Source organism: Panthera uncia (genome assembly GCF_023721935.1).
Source record: "Panthera uncia isolate 11264 chromosome C1 unlocalized genomic scaffold, Puncia_PCG_1.0 HiC_scaffold_3, whole genome shotgun sequence".
NCBI lineage: Eukaryota > Metazoa > Chordata > Mammalia > Carnivora > Felidae > Panthera > Panthera uncia.
This window is the reverse complement of record NW_026057584.1, coordinates 42,578,047-42,594,503: the sequence shown is the minus strand read 5'-3', so window position 1 is coordinate 42,594,503 and position 16,457 is coordinate 42,578,047.

Sequence of the window (16,457 nt, the reverse complement as noted above, 5' to 3'; positions counted from 1 at the left end):
TCTTTTAAGTACATTTCAGCTCTTTCCATAAAAATGGCTCATTTGGCAATTGAATAAGGTAATTTGATTAAAATGACTAACATTCAAATAGTCAAGATGGTAAGAAAAAAACTATGAGATTTATAAAAAGCCTACTTGTACAGTCCAATTTTTAGAAATCATTAGCTAATGTTCTGATGATCAAACAATAAATACGTAAGTGGATTAATGAAACATAAATGCAAACTCATCTAAATTTAATTTACTTTAAATAAAATCCACGTATATGTTTGAATATTGAATTTTAATGATGTATATATTTTAGGGAGAAGGCAGGAGTTTGAGAGTAAACACGGTAAATTAATTATAAGTTTCTAAGAAGTTATCCCCAGGTATCCTTTATTCTTTACTTCTGGCTTTTGAGCATTGCATAAAAATAGTACTATAAATCTCTCTCATTCTTTTTTGTTTTCTTTATATGTTTTCTTACTCTGAATGGGCAAAACCACTTGAGAATGTGTGCTTCTCCTGGAGACTATGGATGGGAGAGTCTTGAAGGTAGCCATGGATAATTTGGGTAGCACGAATTTGTGAAGAAGGAAGAAGGGCGCCTGGGTGGCTCAGTCGGTTGAGGGCCTACCTTGGGTTCAGGTCATGATCTCACGGTTCATGGGTTCGAGCCCTGCATCGGGCTCTGTGCTGACAGCTCAGAGCCTGGAGCCTGCTTCGGCATTCTGTGCCTCCCTCTCTCTGCCCCTCTCTCACTCACGCTTTGTCTCTGTCTCTCAAAAATGAATAAATGTTAAAAAGAGAGAGAGAGAGAGAGAAGGAAGAGAACTGTCCATGTCCCCTTTTATTCACCACCTCAAAGATCCAACTTTTCAATTTCTATTTTAATTCATAATTTATAAATGCCTGCTGCTGAGTACGATTTAAGATTACAACAGAGGGCACATTTACCATAAGACTGTAAACACAGAAGTGGAAAATCAATGAGTGAAGGAGAGAAGAAGGCTACGGAAAACTTGGGTTAATACCCTGGCAATATTCATGCTAGAGCATGAAATCTAGCCATTCTTTTTCAGTTGGGTGAATTTGTGGTTGGAGGGATAGATCTACACTGTGTCAAAAAAATGAACATTTTACTTAAAGCTCTTGGGGGGGGGGGGAATCCAACTGAATGGAAATAACCTTTTTTTTTTTTTTTTTAAGGCAAATGAATGTTTTTGTGTATTTATTTGATTAGCGCTGCTTGTACCCGCCTAAGATTGTATTGTACCTGGGGGGACAATTCGTGAATTTCTCAAAAGGGATATGGTTGGCCTGGGAATGAGAAAGTTATCTTCACAGGCACTTTCTCTCTGGTTAGAAGACCCACTAAAAATTCAAGCGATTAAGAAGTTCCTTGATGTTTCATGAGATCAGCAAGGTGCTGGTAACAACAGTGCAGCACTTCCTAAATTCACCCGAATGGTGGAATAACCAAGGAACGTAAATATCATCTCCTACCCCTCCAATTCTGATCTGACTGTCGTGTACTGGGTCTAGGAGGAGAATGCAAATTACGTTCATATTTACTAAAATTCCCTCAAAATTTACATTTTATCTCATGGCATACCTGCGATTCTCTTGATTTTAATAGGATGTTTTAATTCAACATTTAGTCCTATTTCGTCCTATTTAGAGGCACCATGCCTACCTCGGGGCTCCTCATATCTACAGTATCACCTTCAGTTCTCCTGAGGGTATTCATACCATGACTGGAGAATCATTGTTGTGAAGGGTAGCTCCATCAAACTGTGATAATTTTGTAAAATACCATTCTTAACCCTGGGGATGATTTTATCCCAGAAAATAAGTTTGTAGAAGTAGTTGGTGGTGTTGGAGACACAAGGAGTCATCTTTTTCAACACTTGTCACCACAGCTCTTCTGGTCACGTCATTTTTTCTGCTCTAGTCTCAAAATTTTACAATTACTCAACTACAACTTTATGACTGCTTCAGGGAGAGAGAAATCCAGAAATTGACCTTGTTTTACCATCTTTTTCATTTTTTTCCCTTCAACAGCAATAACAAAAAAAAATTATTGACTTACTTCTATTTCTAGGGCACACTCCTAGGTAAACAAAAAGTACAGGCATAACTCCTGCTCTTAACCCACATAATAAAGGAAAGAAAATCGATCCTATACGCGGGGAGATAATTAATTATAAAAGGTAACAAAACATGGATATATATTATGTAATTAATTATTGAAGTCAATGAGCGCATACTAGGCTCCTATTCTTGGTCAGGCATCGGGCAAAGCCGTGGGGCAGGTACAAAGCAAAGTAAGATGTTCTTACACATATACTCTCTCTCTCTATACTCTCTATATACTCTGTATACTCTAGTGCAAAGTAATTAACATTGCAGTTGAAGGTACGTGGACCTTGCCATGGAAGCAGAAGGGGGAGTGACTAGCTCTTCGGGAGATTTTGTGGAAGCAAGAAGATTTTCCCCGTTTTACTAAGTTCATCTGTTCTATTTTTGGCATCACTCACAGGAATCATCCTTTCACCAATTTCTTGGGATTTTTGTCGTCTCTTTGGATCACTTTTACCTTTTTGCCTTACTAGCTCTTAGGACTGGACCACGGGACAGGAGTGGTGCCAGGGCAAATGCATGGACTTCCAACTCTGTTCTCCGATCTCCAGTGCTGCCAGATCCCACATAAGCTCCCTCTTCTATTCTCAGTAGCAGCTGATACCAACTTTTACTACTCTTCTCAACCCAGCCTCAGCTCCTCTGCCAGCAGATAACTTTCTTTGCCTCCAAAGAAAATTTAGAAACCATTTGTATGCAAGACCATCAATTTCTGGTTGTTTTAATGTCTTTGTTTATTTGTCACCTCTATAAGGGTTGCCCTATGTAGAATCCCTTTCCACTCCCTCCGCAGAAATACTTTATTCCCCTTACCTGTGCATGCTCGATAAATACTTGTGGAATGAATGCTACGTTCCTACACCTTTTTAACATCCTTCTCTCCTATCTGATAAAAAAGAGGTCCTTGTTCCTGCTAAGGATGTTCCTCTTACCTCCATTCCAATTCCTGTCCTCTCCACTTCTTCAGGAACCTAGATTTCCCATTTTCCAGTCTTTACATCTAACTCTTTTCTATCAGCACATACATATTTTTTAGTCTCTCATTAAAAAACTATCATCCTCTTTATCCAAGATCTTGGATAGCCAGCCTACAACTAAACTTCTTGAAAGGAGATCCTGCACTTACTGTGTGGACTGCTTCACTGGCCATTCACCCCTTGATTTTAATCTTACTTCACTGTCTTATGGTCAGAAGAAATCATTTTCAGGGGCACCTTGGTGGCTCAGTCGGTTGGGTGTCCAACTTCGGCTAGGGTCATGATCTCATAGTTCACAAGTTGGAGCCTCATGTCGGGCTCTTTGCTAACAGCTCAGATCCCGGAGCCGGCTTTGGATTCTGTCTCTCTCTCTCTCTCTCTGTCTCTGTCTCTCTCGGTCTCGCTCTCGCTCTCTCCCCCTCCCCCACTCATGATCTGTCTTTCTCTCACTCTCTCTCTCAGAAATAAATAAACATTAAAAAAAATTTAAAAAAAAGAAGAAATAGTTTTCATGAGAATGATCAACAGCCTCCTCCTATTTCTGACCCTCTTTGGGGTCCTGTATCATGGGCACTCCCTCCATCATGCATTCTATTGCATGATCAAGGACTTTCTTGTTCACTTACCAACTGGATTTTTTATTTCACACATCCATTTTTTTGTCATTTATTCCAGAAACACCTATTGAATATTAACATGTACGGAAACTGTTATAACTCCTGAGAATTTACTGGTAAAATGACACAATGTTTGTACCAAATGGGGCTTATAGCCTTGTGGAAGAAGCAAACATTAAACAAAGAAGAAAAACGTCAATTGTAAAACTCGGACTGCTATCATGATTTTGCAGAAGACATACAGTGCTCTAGGAGCATTTTATAGGAGAATCAGGCCTTTCAACAGACTTGAAGAAGATGTCCCTGAGAAAGGGACGTGGGGGCTGAGACATAAAACAGAGCAGGGCTTAGCTGGTCAAAGATAAGTGCATGACCGGAGGAAATGAGATGTGTAAAGTCCTGAGTTTGGAAAGAGCATGGGAAGTTTGAGCAACCGAGAGAAAGCTGATGTGGCTGGAGCCCAAGGACATAAGGGATGAGTGACAGATCAGGGGTCACATTACATGGTAACTTTTAGAAGAGGTTAGGGACGTGGGTTTCTAATACCAAGCATTTGTGTCTTTAGGATGGAGGTGGTTGTTGTTTTTCATGGCTTTACCCTTAGTCACTAGTTTAGAGCAAGAATCATCATAGGCGCTTATTCAATGTTTGTTTAAAAATTTTTTTTAATGTTTTATTTATTTTTGAGAGACAGACCGAATACAAGTGGGGGAGAGGCAGAGAAAGAGGGAGACACAGAATCGGAAGCTTGCTCTAGGCTCTGAGCTTAGGGAAACATGGAGGTATGAAATGAACATATTTTGCTTTAGATAGGGCAAGGGGTTCGGAGCAATTGAATGGGGGGTGGGACAGGGCAAGAAAGAAGTTAGAGGGGATGAGGGGACACGACACGGGAAGGAGAGAAGAAAGGGTGGAAGGTGACACCACTGAGGATCAGAACAGTGAGGAAAATCATGTAAGAATTGTAGCAGTTTGGAGGTTTGATGAGGATTTTGTTTGAAAGGACAGTTAGATCTTAGACAAGCAGAGGGATATGGGAAAGCATTCTCGACATGGGAAATGAAATGAGTTATGGCTCAGAGGCCAGAATGTACTGGAATTCTTCCTTTTCTAGTAAAAGCTGTGTCCCTCTTTAACCTCTGTACATGTTTCAGCATTTTTTTCTGGTTCATTTCCCATAATGAACTGTGTGAAAAAAAAATAGTCTTTACCAAAAATGTGTCAAAATCCTAAAAAAAAAATCCTAAAGAGAATATTTTACTTTTATTAGGTGTTTTGTGTGATTGAAAGGGACTTAGGAAAAATGGGGAAAATGACCATTTTTGTCCATAAATGTAGACTAGCTAATACATTTTAGGCTGCATGGTATTTTGTTTATTAAGCTCACTATCAGCCTCTTTTGTTGCCAGCTGAAGTACAGTAATATGGTTTTGCTCCAAATTTTACACTTTGCCAAAGGTCTGTTTCTCAGCTGCATTTTGGGAACAGCTGTCAGCCCCAAGCAATCTGATTGCTTTTCATGAATGATAAATCACTTCCCTGTACACTGATTTGTTTAGGTGCAATAGGAAGAGACATCTTTCCACCTAGTATGTTAGCAGAAGAATTGTTAGAGTGAGGATGGTGGGGGAGAAGCCTGAAAGTTCTAGTGGGCGTTTCCTTAGTACTCAATGTTCAATTAATGTTAATTTCACTTGGGATGAATACTGGAAAGAAATTCTCTTCATTAGCGGTACTGAAGGCAGCAGGAAAAAAAAAAAACCACAGTGGTCCTTCCTCTATTAGAAGCCATTATCAATTACCACTGGGTCATCCGCTTGAAAAGAAAAAGAAAGGATTCTCCAGGGTCATACTTCCTTTTGTTTAAAAAATTGCCCATACCAGTTGTTAAGGGTTAAAGGGGTGTTAGAAGTTCTGAAGAGAAAGCTCAAGTTTCATTAAAGTATCCAATTAGTGGGACTCAACAGTCCATGAAAATATTTATCATCTTCCCAGCTCAGCTAAGACCTTATCTGTTCCAATTTTCCTCGCACAGAATCACAGAAATCTACATTTGCTGCTTCACTTTCCAGGGCAACAGGCGAAAGTCTGAAGGGAGGCTAACTGGGAGGGATCTCATTTTTCATGTATTATGTTTACTGCTTGAATTTTAGTTTTGGAAAAAAGTTTTGAGGTGGGAGAATCCAGGGCTGTCTTTTGCCTTGAGGTTTGTTCACAATGGTGTTGTCCCTGTGTCCGCCTCTGGGGGTCTACTGTCAACATCCTTCTGTGAGTGACCTGAGCAATCTTCCTGCCTCACTCTTCTTATTGAATATAAAAAAAAGTAATCTGTAAATCACAGAGGTTCACTGAGAAGAGTAAGTGGCCTGCAATGCCATCACAGTATGATTTTGGCCCCAGGTGTGTAAAAGTACCTCCCTTCGCTGTAAACACAGATGGCCTTGCCATGCACCCCGGGCCTTGGTTCTGTGTGTCCCTCTTCTGGGTGTCCCCAACCTCTTTGCTCAGGGGATGGCGACTTCAGTCTAGCTGACTTGCTACAATCAGACAAAGCTGAAAACCTATGGGCATTGTTCTTCAGCTGGATGTCAGCAGGCCAGGCACTTACTGCAGGGATGCTCTTTTATTTTAATAAGTAATTTATTTAATGAGCCGACAATGGCAAAATGTCAAATACGGAAACTTCAAGGATGAACAACACAATTACAAGGAGCAGGAAGTCTATTGGGCTTGCAGTGTTCGGCGTCCTCAGACGTGACGTTCCTTGAGCCGATTTCAAAATCACTTGGCAACTGATTTGAAAAAGGATCTCTGCCATTAGTTTTGAGAGAAGTAATGTCACCCCACAGTGAGTTTTAGAGTTAGTGATATAAAAATGGCGGGTGCTGGGTGTAGACAGTGTAGGGTAATATGGCGGGTGGTCATATTTTGTGGGAAGAGAAGTAGGAGCCATAGAGCTGGCCCAATGGAACATGCCTCCACTTGCCAAATCACTCATGTGGCAGCATCTGAAGCTTGCGTTGAGGGTGGACAAGGGAGAAGAATGACCCTTTCACTTGTGTTCTGCTGTCAGAAGTGTGTCCTTCCAATAGAGAGCTGTTTATTCTCTCGTGGTAAGTGGAAGGACCTGAATTTGAAGAGGTTTCCGTTCCGTTCCAGATGCTGAATAGGATTTCCCTTAAAATAATAAATACCCCTGTCTAAGGTGTGTATAGGGTGTATTTATTAATTCCCCAATACTGGCACTGGTCAGAGAGTTCAAGTCCTGTAAAAGTGATAAGCCATTTAACCTAAAGGTAGAATATAAAGGTTTATAGTAATTCTACCACTCCAAATGTAATCTAACAATGATCTATTGAGTACCTACTGGGTACCAGGTGCCGTTTTAGGCACCAGACACGTAGCAATGAACAAAACATCTTTGCTGTCGTAAAGCTAACTTTCCATGAGCTGCTTGACAAGTTAGCCTCAGGTAGCCCTAACTCACCCTTTGAAATGAGTATTCCTTCTAAGAGCCTATCACAAAATGTTATATTTTTTTGCCAAGTGAAAAAAAGGGATATTGTGAACTGTGCTCTGTCTAATGTGTCTGTCTGATGCAATCTTCAGCAATTCCAATTAGTTTCTTCTTCCTATGTTAGAATCGAATTACAACTCATATTGCTTAATTCTTCCCTCTGACTCTGGTGGATTCTGCAATATGCCCGTAATCCTTTATAGGCCCAACTGCAGGGGCGAAGACCCGTTTCTACTCGGAACCTGGGGTCTGTGCTTGAACTTGTTCTGTATCGCTCCTCTAACTGGCAACCGTGCCTATCTGTGAGGTGCCGATTTGCACATGGTGCTGGCTGGCTTTGTTTCTGAAAGGAATAATGTGCATGGCTGGTCTCCAGTGATGTGTGGGGACTGCCATTTGGGGGCGTATAACACTCTATTTTCCATCCTGCTTAGAATTCTGAGGCTCAATGTCCAACATCTGTCATCGTTCACTTTGGAATTTTAAATTGTCTTTTTTTATGATTATAACAGTAATAATATTTATTATTAAAATAAAGTATAATGAAGAAAATAAAAATATCCTATAATCCTATGACTCTGAGTTAACCATTATCAACCTCCTCTTTTGCATATATTTTGTAACATACGCAGTTTTGTATTCTGTTTTTGTTCTCAGCAGTATATTGTGGGAATATCCGGGATGTTATTGAAAATCTCTTAAGATATCATTTAATGGCTGCATAATCTTTAATTGTGTAGCTTTACCATAATTTATTTAGCCATGCCTTATTGTTGGACACAGTTTCTAATTTATTACTCTTTTACAATATTGTGAGTAATAGACTCATTGTACATTTCAAATACCTACCTGAAGTAAGTTCATAAGAAAAATTTCGAGAAGTAAAGTTACTGGATTAAATGACATGAACATTTTAAGGCTCCTCATACATATCACCTGATTATTGTCTAGAATGACTCAGAAACTGTACTTGCACTCGAATCATGTACCCATGATTTAGAAAAATCTGTCACTGTGTTAGGCAAAAGAAGTATCTCATTATTGTCTTATTTTCCAGTTGTTAGAATTCTAGTGACATTGAATATGTGTTTCACATGCTTTGTCGCCATTTGTTTTTTTTATTCTGGATATTGTCTCTGCTTCTTTATCTATTTTTCTCTTGATGTGTAATGCACTGATAATGGCCTTCCAAGGATGTCCATAATCTAATTTACAAAATGTATGGGTATGTTATCTTACACGGCAAAAGGAATGTTTGATGATATGATTAAATTAATGGCCCTGAGCTGGGCAGATTAGTTTGGATTATCCAGGTAGGAGACAAAGGATTGGAGTCAAAGGAGGCATGGTCATGGAAGAAGAGGTCAGCAAAAAAGAGAAACTTGAAGATATCACATTGCAGGCTTTGAAAGTGGAGGTAGGGGCCATGAGACAAGGAATGCAGGTGGCCTCCAGAAGCTGGAAAAGGCAGAGAAGGGGTTCTCTTCTAGAGCCTCTAGAAAGAATGAGCTCTTAGGACATCTTGACTTCAGCCCAGTGAAACTGACTTTGGACGTCTGGCCTCCAGAAACGTAAGAAAATAAATTTGGGTTATTTTCAGCTACTAAGTTTGCAGTAGTCTGTTGGAGCAGCAGGGAAGGAATACGTAGTGTGTTCTCATTTTTCTTATTGATATGTAAATTCTCTTTTATACAATAAAGTTCTTAACTTGTCATATATGTTACGAATATTTTTCCCAGGGTGCAGTTTGCTTGTAAATATTTTTATAGTATTTTCTGATAGAGTTTTGTTCTTAACTTTTAAAATATTATTCATGTTACATAGGATAAGCTTTATTTCAGTGGTATACAAATTTTAAAAATTATGCAGTCAAATCTATGTATCTTTTCCTGGGTGATATATTCTATTGCTTTTAAATCAGTTTTATATTCACCAATGTTACCTCCAGCATTTTTATGGTATGTGATTTTTCATTTATCATTCTTCATTAAGTTTTTATATATTTTTCATCCTATTTCAGGGCTATCTTGACTGTTTCATTAATCTGTCAAGTTCTGTGCTATTACCACACCATCTAAATTATTGTAGTTTCATAAAAGTTTTTATATCTAGTAAGCCAAGTACTCATTCATTACTCTTTTTCTTAACATTTTTTTAAAGCTGGTCTCAACATGTCACTTTTCAAGATGACTCTTAGAATCGTTTAGACAAGTTAAAAAACTTCATGGGTGTTTGGATTTGAAGTTTGCAATAAATCTGTAAATTAATTTGGAAAGAACAGCATGCTGCTAATGCCTCCGTAAGCTCTTATCAGGGAAGAACATGCTATTTTTTTAATCTATAAAAATAAAAAAACATATATATATATGCATATTAATGTTTATTTATATTTGAGAGAGAGAGACAGAGAAAGAGAGTGTGAGCACTGCAGTGGCAGAGAGAGAGGGAGACACAGAATCTGAAGCAGGCTCCAGGCTCTGAGCTGTCAGCACAGAGCCCTGCGTGGGTCTTGAATTCACAAACCTGGAGATCATGACCTGAGCTGAAGTTGGAAGCTGAACCGACTGAGCCACCCAGGCGCCTTAAAAATATATATTGGTATACAGTATTATAGATTTATTGATGTAATCTTAGATGTTATTCAATAAGATTAGTTTTAGGCATTTTGTATGTTTTGTTACTATGGGAATTGGAATGTTTTCCCACAGTATTTACTAACTAATTTTAGCTGATGTCTTGGAAAGCTCTCTATTTTTGTATACATATCTTCAGCTTTGCTGAACTTTACTAATTATGACTCTTTCAGTTGATTCTCTTTGGGTTTTTATGTATATAATTGTATCACAGGCAAATGCTGCTGATTTTATCTCCTACATCCTAAAAGTTTACCTTTTTTTGATTTCAAATTTTTGAAGTATTAACTAGAACTTCCAGATCTGTGTCCAGTGTTCACAGTAACATGATGTGTCTTCATTTTATTCATCTTCTAACCTTAATGTCTCAAGTAGTTCAAATTTAGTGTGGCTCTGGCTATTAGCTTAAGAATGGCCTTCTTTTTCATGATAAGGACCTATTCCCTTTCTTGGTTACAACATGGATTTAAATTTCTGAGTGTTCATTTTTCTAACTGGATCTATTGAACTAATATATTAGATGAGTTGTTTACTGCAGAATAAACTCGATTTGTGTTTCTAGGATATGCTATGTTGCTTATTGGACATTCTTTGTATTATACTATAGACTTTAGTTGACTAGATGGTTTGTTGGTTAGGATTATTGGAATCTAAAGTTACAAATGAGACAAGGCTGTGGTTTTAATATGTTCCTCGATCAGATTTTGGCACGGGGGCAGCAGATAGCTTTCCAAAAGTATTGTTGGTGTATTACAGTTTTTTTTCCTATTTCCTGAAGCATACATTGCATAAGGATTTGAAAGACGTCACCCATAAAACTAACTGCTCTGGATCACTTTGGAGGTAAATTTTTTAAAGTTGTTCCATAATCTTTTATGATTTCCTCTAACCGAGTTTCTTCTACATTAGTCATTTTCAGTAACTTATATTGCTTTTCACAGAATTGTCCTTTCATGGAGATCTCAATGAATTGGGCTTCCAAAGAATGATTTGGATGACCGTGTTCAGTTCTCCCAAGGTGGCGCATAATGTCTACCATTCCAGATGCCAAGGAGAGAAGTGAATTTATTATCGGCATTGGATGCCTTACAGCTTAATTCTTTCCTGGAAACTGGTTGAAAAGGGCTGGAATAGAGTTAACATAACACATTAAAATAACTGTAAGAACCTCCTCATCTGTTTTTACAGTCTATCTCTCCTTCTTATATTTACTTACATGTGGATTAAATCTTTTTAGATTTGTTTTAATTTTTTTCCCCAAAGAGCCAGCTCTTGGATTTTATTTATGATTTTAATATGATTCTGTTTATTAATTTGGTCATATATGCTTTCAGCCTTACTGTTTCCTTTCATCAGATTTTATTAGGTTTCTTTTGTTGGACTCTTCTTAATGATTTGATTTGAGTAGCTAACTCATTTCAAAGGGGATAATAAGAACACTGGAGCTGAATGGCTAAGGTGAAGGATGAGGCAGGGATAGGTAGAGATCTCAGCTCCAAAGGCTGTTATAGTTAGGATAAGGGTGGGCCATCAATGCAAAAACAGAGACTTTATTTTGAATAGCTATCACTGGGTGTTAGTGGCTTGTAGAGCTAGGAAAACGTTATATACTCTGTGGACAGTTTTACTCTACAGTCTGCCCAGAATGCACTGTCTTGTAAAGACAATCTGTGCTGATTAACTCATTCCTTGGTTATAAGATCCTTGTGGAGGGTCCACCATGAATGCTACATGTGGAGCGCTGTCCAAGGGGCAATGCGAAACACACAACAGGAGCTGTGCCACTTTTGAGCATGTCGTTGCAAAAGCAAACTAAGTTTGTAGGTAGCCATTCAAAGGAGAAAGATCATAGTCAGGATCTGGAATACACAGAGAAGACGTTCTGAAATGGCAGAAGGTAAGCTGGGTCTGAAAGGAGGAAAAGGTGAAGGGGTCAGCAATAAACTTCACTAATTTGGAGTGCAGTGTGGAGAGAGCATAACGGCGATGAGAGTGTAGATTGTGGATAAGTAGAGAATGTGTTGATCATTTCCCCCAGCATGTCAGGCTTATGAAGAACCTTCATAAGGCAGCACAGTTGGTTCCTTAGTGCAGTAAATGATGGGGGAGCCATTGAAGCTTCTTGAAGAAGGAGTGCCTGGTGAAAGCATCCTTTTCACGCGGTCAGGTTGGCAGTAGTATTCAGGCGGGATTGAATCTGAAAATCAGGGAAGAAGTCATAGGTGTTTAGGTATGTGACTTTAGTGACTAATAGAATACCAAATGAAAGGGTGGTCCTGAGAGGTGACAGATGGAAAATCAGAGAAAGACAGGGAAAGACTAAAGACGTCTCTCAGTATTGGTTCTCCAATATTTGAGACAGGATGGTCACACAGGGACCCTATTTGAGAAGTAATGTGATGTATACTGGAATTTTAGACTTCTTGAGTTTGAGGGTATGGCTGGACATCCACTCAGAGAGTGGCTGTGGTTGGCTGGGGTGCAGAGCAGTAGGGGATATAGAGGTTTGGGACCAGAACAATGGACTTGGATGAACCTATGAGGAAGTTAACTGCAGATAGAGAAGAGCAGAGGACAGGGGCCTGTGGAGTTCCAGCAGAGTTTTAGAGATGATTGGAGAATAAATTCAAAGTGTGTAAGCGACAATGGAGTTGGGAAGTGGTATCTGGGAATCGAAGCCAGTAGGTATAAAACGGCACGTTGGATTAGTTGGGCAGCAAAAAGAGAAACATGTGCTGCTTGAAAGAAGGAAAACAGGGTTAATGAACAATAACATTAATGCCGGTAAAGATAATGACGGTAATGCTAGGAAAATTTTTGTTTAGTATAAACATTGGATTATGCTTGAAGGTGTGTAGGGAAAGGCAAAAAGAAGTTATACAGGGAAAGAGGTTTCAGTAGAGGGGCAAATTTTAGGCTTTCTCTGAAAAATATTAACTATACTGACCTATGTACATTCATCAAATTGAACAGAATATGGTTATGTTAGGAGAAGTTCAGATCAATTAAACTAGATGGAGCCTACTCTCAGAATGATATGTTCAAGTCAGAATAAAGCGCTATTCATGTTAGTTAGCATATAATATCCAAGAGCAAAGGAATTGCCAATTGATGACAAATATGAACCAAGTTCATGCTAAGAAATTGTAGGGTAGTTAAAATCCAGGGTTAATCTGTTCTCAAGAATAACTGGATGGTTTTATCAATGTTGCTGTTTGGCCCTTCAATAAATGGAATCTACGTGTCTTTGAAGTTTATAAATCAAAGTGACTTTGATATGAGCTGCTTTGGAATAATTGAAAAAATACTGGCTTTTTTTCATTTTTCTTTTCTCTTGAGTTGTTACTGAAATTTGCATACTTCTCTCAGAGTAATAAAATTTCATCTAAAGTTCAAGGCAGCCACTTACACTTTGTTAAACTCTTAAGTTTAAGAAAATATTTCTCAGAGTGGTGATATACTTGTGGCTGAAAACTACAAGAAAATAACCGGGTACATAGTGTTTTCTTTCCTTTCCTTCTTTCCCTTTTCTTGTTTTCTTTCTTTCTTTTTTTAAGAGAGAAGGAGTAGAAAACCCTGGAGAAACAAAGTAGAAAAGCATTTTTATTTCTGATCAAAGAGAAAAAGATAAAGATGTACATGTCAAGTGTGATTTAAAAGACCTTGCCCTTGCTTATGCTGAAGAGGAGGGAAGCAGGCGAGGAGCTGGGGGATTGAAGTTAGAAGCAAGGCCAGGGTGCTTGGAAATGAGGTCATCCCGCGGGAGGCCAGCGCAAAGATCAGAGTGTGTGGGGGTGTCTAGATGAAAATGGAGAAGGGCTGGCGAGGAAGAAAGAGATGGGACCTAGGAAAAGTCCGCAGGAGCCCCCTAAACTAGTTTGACTGTGTTCTTTTGTATGAAACCCCCGCCTCTGAAGCCCAAGGCCTCACCTTTAGGGCTGCTAGTCTGTTAAAGGGCTAAAGACCCACCAGGCCGAAGTCAGCATCTCTCTGCAGTTGCCAAAGAAACATTCTTTCTTCAGGTCGAAATGTAGTTTCTCTAAGACACAGTATTATATTTTTTCTCCAAAAACCTTTCTTATTAGGCTTAAGTTTGCTCTCCCTTCTGGAAAAAGACCCTACAGAAGAGAATGATATCACTGGGCTCTGTTCATATTCACAGACTCTTCCTATGCTGCTGGAAAGTTGGTCAGAGTAAAACTGGAGGCGGGGGGAGGGAACCTGAGGTATATGTGCCGCTCCCCTGCTTCTGGGATGTTCTCAAGCGAATCATGGTGCTGAGATTTGCTGCCCAGGGTGGTTCCGATGGTGTCTTGAGTCAGAAGGGAAAGACGTTTTCTATAGAGAACTTTCTTCGGTGGATTTAGCAAATCCATTATCCTATCAAAAGAGTTTGGTTTGCTTCACATGAACAGGATATTTTGGGAAAAAAAAGAACAACCTGGAGAGGAAGGACAGTGAACTTGTTAGGGGTATGGACTCTGGAGCCAGGTTGACTAGATTCACATCCCAGAGCCACTGGTGGCCAGCTAGGTGATCTTGGGCAGGGGCTGAACCTTTCGGTGCCTCATTTCTTCATCCACTAAATGGAGATGATGGTAATGTGACAATATCTATCTAGCGATGTAGCATACGATGATAATACTAAAACAATAATGACAGTAATAATACAAGGTTGTACTGATAAAATTAGTTGGTATATGTAAAGGGCTTAGAACTCCCCTTGGCACATATGAAGTACTTCGTAATTTATCTTTAAAAATTTTCATGCTTTTAAAGTTTCTATTTTTTTATTTTATTAAAAAATTTTTTTTTAACCTTTATTTATTATCGAGAGACAGAGAGAGACAGAGCATGAGCAGGGGAGGGGCCGAGAGACGGGGAGACACAGAATCTGAAGCAGGCTCCAGGCTCTGAGCTGTCAGTACAGAGCCTGACGCCGGGCTCGAACTCAGGGACCGCGAGATCATGACCTGAGCCGAAGTCGGATGCCCAACCGACGGAGCCACCCAGGCGCCCCTAAAGATTTTATTTTTAAGTAATGTCTACACCCGATGTGGGGCTCAAACTCACAACCCCAAGATCAAGAGTCACAGGCTCTACCCACTGAGCCAGCCAGGTGCCCCACTTTGTAATTTAGTTGTTGTTATTAGTAAATGATGAATTCAGTGTTGGACACTGATCCAATATCTTATGTTTTCTGTAACATGTGGGTTATGGTTTGAGGTCAAAGTTATCTATAAAGTTTCCTTCCTCCCCAATATTTCCCTTGTTTTATAGAAACCAACTCATACTTCTCCTGCTTGAAAATGGCAATAATGTTGTTTACTTACCATCTGGATATTGCGTTCCATATTTTTGTTCTTGTGCCAAGACAAAATGCAGATCTTTGACTGACTACTTCAATATAGCTCAGTTGATTTAGTTCAGTGAATTGCTATTGGCTCCATCCACTGAGACAGCTCTGTGAGTTTTTTCTTTTTTATTTTTTTAAATGACATTTGAATGAGTCATTTGCTAATTTTTTTTTAAAAAGGAATTTCTTTTTTGGAACTAGAACACAAAAGCTTCCTGGCTTCTAAGCACTCAAAATTACAAATAAGGTGACTAAAGTCAGTGATAGAAAAATCTGGAGGGAATTATTTATACTCTCAATCTTCCAAGAAAATGCTGAGGAGGGCCCATTTGCTTGAAAAGGAACTTGGTGATTGGGTTTCTTTTCCATTTCTCATAGTATGTTTCTAGTGGTAGGAATTCACGGATACGTTATCAATTTGTTCAATTTATTTTTTCTAAAACCTGTATTGGGTGTCTACTTCATGGAAGGCAAAACAGTGTCCTAGGTGCCAGGGTGCAAAAATAGATTAAACAGGATTCTGGGCCTTCGGGAGCTCGCCATTTTGTGGAAGGGATAAGACGACATAAGGATAATTCGAATATATGACAATTTCCTAAATGGCATATCAGAAAGAGTCCCACAAAGATTTGGAGGAGAGAAGCAGCAAAGTTAGCACCATTTTCATGAATTAAATAATATTTGAGTTGGATATTGAAGGACAGGTAGAATTTAGACAATAAGAGAAATTGGCAAAGGTAAAATGGAGAGATGGGAAAGAGTAGGAGACATTTTTAGGGAGAAAACATATTATCCAGCACCCCAGGGCTGCTCTAGACCCTGAAGATAAAAGCTGAATGAGCTGATGGGTGGCCAAGCTCAATGGAACATGCACAGCTAGTGGGTAGAAACAGAATGTATCTAAGTAAACGAATGAGGTAATCTAACGGGAGAGATTCTATACAATCAAAATAAAATAATAAAATGACAAGTGACAGTGTTGGGAGGAGAAGTTACTTTCGAGGGGGTCGGGCAGGAAGGCTTCTCTGAAGAGGGGAAATTTGATGTGAGACCAGAATAATGAAAAGCCTTTTGAAGGCCTAGGGAGGCTTGTTTGATGAACACAAAGGCCAGAGTGGCTAAAGAGTCATGACCAGTGGTGAAGAACACTAAGGCTGCTGTGTGGAAAAGGACTGTGGAGTATGGGGGGGTCAGGACGGAAAGGAGAGAAATCTCTGGGAGTTTATTGCAGCA